Raw genomic sequence first — 4,633 nt, 5'->3', positions numbered from 1 at the left:
CGCTAGCAGAACATTGCTTAATGTTAGTTGAAAAGGACGCACTGTTCCATTTCTCTCAACAATGATGTTTACTTACTAGTTTTTCTGCATAGTAGATCAACACATGTTGCAAAAGATAATATAGCTCCTACCAACAAATAACCAGTAAGTAGCAACTTTAAACCTCGTCTAGTTTAGCAGGGATATTTTTCTAACTACTTGGCCAAGCAAAGATGTCAAGAGACAAAGTCATTCAGCATAGCAACCAGGATCAAACGCCTTGAATTTTTTTATTTGTACTGTAGTACCTCTTAATGCGCCATGAGCCCGAGAGCCGATGACAAGCAGATCTGCGTGCAAATTCTCAACAGTCTCGCATATCTTATACTTGGATCACCAACCACCACTTGCGTTTTCACATTCACCTGAGAGTATATCATCACAAATTTCCTCATCAATCAGCATCATCTAACATATACACAGTAACATATGTCCACATGTACTCACCGGTCTATCTGCAAAAATCAGACGAGCATGATCCATGATGGTGTCTGTGATCGTTTCTGGTGTTGTTCGATCGCAGAGGTGAAAGCAGTGTTTGGAACTCGTTTTTGACGAAATGGTTTAAGACCATTTTTCAGGTATGTTTCGGGACGAAGACGTTCGTTCGGGAATAACCGAATGTTTGACACTATGAAGTAGTGTTACTCGTATGTCAAAATCAGATTGGTTTTGAATGAGAAATGGAGTCCAAAATGAGTTGGCTAAATATTAAAAAGTTAGCAAATGTCATATATTGGATATTTGGGTGTTGAATTGTTAGTTGGATATTATGTCCATTACTTATTCGATGGACTATCTTTATGTTGTGTAAACAGTAAAATGCAAACCAAATTAAAAGAAATATTATTTATGTTTGATTGGTCAAAATATATAATATATTCTTTATTGCTAGTCATTTAAAAATTGATCAAAAGGAATTAAATTTTCTTAATGACAATATTGATTTTTTGACTTTAAGACTCCATTACTCTCTTGTATGTATGGCTTCTCAAAGCATAATGTGATGTTTTGTATTTTCTATATAAAGGCTTGTGAGCCATTTAGAAAACAATAGAGTGAGACACCTTGAAACCAACAACAAATAACAATTCATCCATGTTATAGTGATGTTTTATTTTATTTATTTTGTGTCTGAGAGTACAACACAAAATTAGTTTCGCCAGGCTTCTGATAGAGTGACGCAAACTCAGAAGATTGTTTGCAGTTGTATCCTGGGACTCATTACGTTATCGAACCGTCGCACTACGGGACGTATTTTGAGTTAAGGAAAGAGATAATATCTCGCCTCTGCAGTTGTATCATCCTTTTCTTACTCTTTGGTATAGTATTATCATTTTTTATTTTTTACAATATTCAGTAATCCGTAGTTTATAAAATACGGTTCTATCAAGCAGGAACCTCTAGACCACCTTCATCGCAATGTGTTTTTTTAATTCCAGAGTCAACTCAACAAACACAAATATAAGATCACATATAATACAGTCATCACAAAGCTCAGTATTATCAGTAAGGAGACTCAACTGGGACCACCGAAAGGGATGGTTCCGGGGCTAACGCCTGCGGCGACAGAAGGCGAAGGCTGGACATGGAGGACGACGAATGATGAATCGGGAGAAGACGATGAGAGCTTGAGGTTGTCCAGTGCCCACCTCAGAGCTTCCATGCTCACCTCGCTTTCCATCTACCGCCACGACAACGCAAGTCAAACTTCCCGACATCTCCATGACTTCTTCAAAATAAAAACTCAATTGTCTCTTCTCTGTTCCAAACTATGTTTCAGTTTGTATGATTCAAAGATGTTGTCCACGTCTTCACTTTTAAAACAACGAGTTCACGGGGAAAACAAAGGGGGTATATCTGTCATTTCGCAGGTGGATTATTTTTTTATAAGCGATATAAATGTAGTATACGCGCGTGAGTACAGACGCGGTGCCATTCGTGGTTTTGACTTGTTTCGTTTTAGCGTCTCTCTCTCTATCTCTCACTCGATCCTTCGATTCCCGATCGCGATCTCCGATCTCCGGCTTGGATTGTCCTGTTTCTCCCCCGCGAGGCTTCCTCGTAGCGATGAAGAAAAAAAGCCTTGACGTCTTCGATTTCAGCGAAGAGGACGAGCTCGCCGAGTCCGCTTCTGGAAAGCTGTTGGAGAAATTCGCAAACCCTAGCCCGTCCATTTCTCCGGTTCTCCAACGCCAACGGATCCGAAGCTGTAAGTATCTCCTCTCCTTCCTTCCTTAAGCTCCACACGGTGATAATAATATTGAGATTTCCCCAGCGGAGACGAGTTAGGCTTACCTGAGAATGATTTTTAAACTGTTTTAGTTTTTTTTTTTTTGCAATCTAGTGTACAATTGAGTGAACGTTGCTTTGTTTCTAGAGTATGTGAGAGAGATAGTGATGCTAATGCTGGTGTGATTCTACGATTTTTTTGGTGAACAGTATAATGATCTTTGACCTAGGACACTGTTTTGTTGGGTACATGTTTGTATCGTATGTGAATGCTAATGAACATGGTTAATTGCTTTCAGTGTGCCAAGACAAACCTGATCAGAAAGAAGAAGTGGAGGAAGGTGCAAGTTGTGCAGAGGCTGCTACTGCTGTAGTCGATGGTCATTGTGAAGATGCTCCTGCTTTAGTAACAGAAGCTGAGGATTCTACTAGAGACCATTTGATCGAGTCGGATGTAGATCATGTTAATCATGGATTGGCGTTTGGTTTGAGTAACGATGATCATGCAAAAGAAGCAGGTGTAGATGATGATAATCATGGATTGATGTTTGGTTTGAACACTGAAGAACATATTAAAGAAACTGAAGATCATGGACTGGGAAGTTTCTCTTGCCAGCCAAGCGCGGAAAGTTTTTACCCCGAAGCTTCATCTTATAGTCAACCCCAGCTGAACTCCCCCCTTTCAGACTCTTCTTCGTCCAGTGTATGTAAATATATCTTGTATTGCTTTTTTTTTTATTTGTATGCGAGAAAGCCTTCAAAATTTTAGATTGCAGTTTTAACCTATTTCATATTTGCAGGAGGAGCAAACTGATATGATGTCAGCTATTGATGAAAGCTTGAGTGATCGATCCGCATTGAGTGACGATTCTGATTCGGAAGGTGATGAAGGTACATGTTACAGGCTTTTCATTCTATTTACTTAAATGAATGCTTTGATACCCTCCGACGTCTAACTGGATGCTGATTTTAATGTTATGTGGGCTGACAGACTGGATGCCTGAACGTTGCTTGGATGATATTGAAAAGGTAATGAGTTTCTTGACCAATCGCTTTAAAATTTCTGCCAGAATCTTCTGTGGTTGCAAAAAGATAAAATTGATTCTTTTTTTGCTTCGTTCAACCCCTATATGACATGATACTACTTTGTGTAATTTTTTTTGTGATTTGAGTTTTGCTTGTTTTACTGCGTTTTTCTTCAGCCTGGTTAAGAATCTCTTTATGCATGATTCTATGGTTCTTGCATCTGTGTTCGTTCATAGTTCAGATTGTGGTTTATATGTGACCGTCTTTCTTTAGTTCAGTTTTTAAATATTCACTTTACTGTTTCTGAGGTTCTAAGATTTCATGCAACGCTTATAATACGATCTGGAATATGGCTATTCTTCTTTGCAACGTTTCTAATGGGGCTATTTGATGGATGATTGGTTATATTTTTTTAGTCGTTATGGATATTTTTAATAGTGCTTGACTATACAATGTAAGATTTACAGATTGTCAAGTGACGCTATCTATTTTGCAGATCGACAGAAGCACGGCTGTTGTCATGATTCCAGAGTATGTTGTACTTAAGGATATGCCTTCTGCTGCATCTCTGGTAATCTTTTTCATGCAATGGCATCAAACTAAAGAGTTACCTTGAAAATAATGAAGACGGACCACACTCTTGTGAATTTGGAGTTGATGACATAATTAGTATTCAGTACAATTGGTACCAAAATGTGAGTTTCTCATTTATGTTGTGCTTCCAGCTTGAAGGATACTTATGGGCTCATTTTCTATTTTAAATATATGAACATCTATCAAATCACAATTTTGCTGGTCGTTATCATAGGTTGGACTGATCATCCTCAGAATCCGAGTTATATTGAAGGATGAAAAATGCCATGAAGGTATGCAACAGACCACAGGTATTGCATGTATGTTCTTGTTTATGATAACCAAGAGTCATAAGAGAAATGTTTATTTAATTTTTAGCTCAGCAAAAAAACGTACGGTGGCTTTCTAAGCCCCAGTTTTTTTCAACTCTAGGAATCCCTATTCTAACTTCTTATTCTTGCTTCTCATGATTTCCAGACATTGAGGAGTTAAAGTTTGCAGTTAAAGAACACAATTGGCCTGAGAAACAACGACAAATCAACTCGCTACATGTGAAATACCCCGCTGTATGGAGTGCTGACCTCGGGTAAGCTTCTAACATTAGGGAACTATTATTGGAAAACACATTTTTCTGCCCACTTTGATTCCGAAAAATTCATTGCATGCTCTGATGATGAGAAAAATTATTTACTGAATACTTGTGCTCGGAGAAATTTTAACTCTTAGTTCAATCTAGTCACGAAGGTGGACTCAAGTCTGTTAA

The 4,633-nt window shown here is 38.2% G+C and overlaps 2 pseudogenes; one reads left to right on the top strand and one right to left on the bottom strand.

Moving 5' to 3' along the window:
• Positions 1–287: 287 nt before the first annotated feature.
• On the bottom strand, positions 288–1,766 carry LOC130507675 (uncharacterized; annotated as a pseudogene).
• Positions 1,767–1,965: 199 nt separating this feature from the next.
• Positions 1,966–4,475, top strand: LOC130507676 (probable ubiquitin-like-specific protease 2B; annotated as a pseudogene).
• The last annotated feature ends 158 nt before the right edge of the window (positions 4,476–4,633 follow it).

This window comes from Raphanus sativus, unplaced genomic scaffold (genome assembly GCF_000801105.2).
Source record: "Raphanus sativus cultivar WK10039 unplaced genomic scaffold, ASM80110v3 Scaffold5175, whole genome shotgun sequence".
Taxonomy (NCBI): domain Eukaryota; kingdom Viridiplantae; phylum Streptophyta; class Magnoliopsida; order Brassicales; family Brassicaceae; genus Raphanus; species Raphanus sativus.
This window is presented reverse-complemented; position numbering and strand designations above follow the sequence as displayed.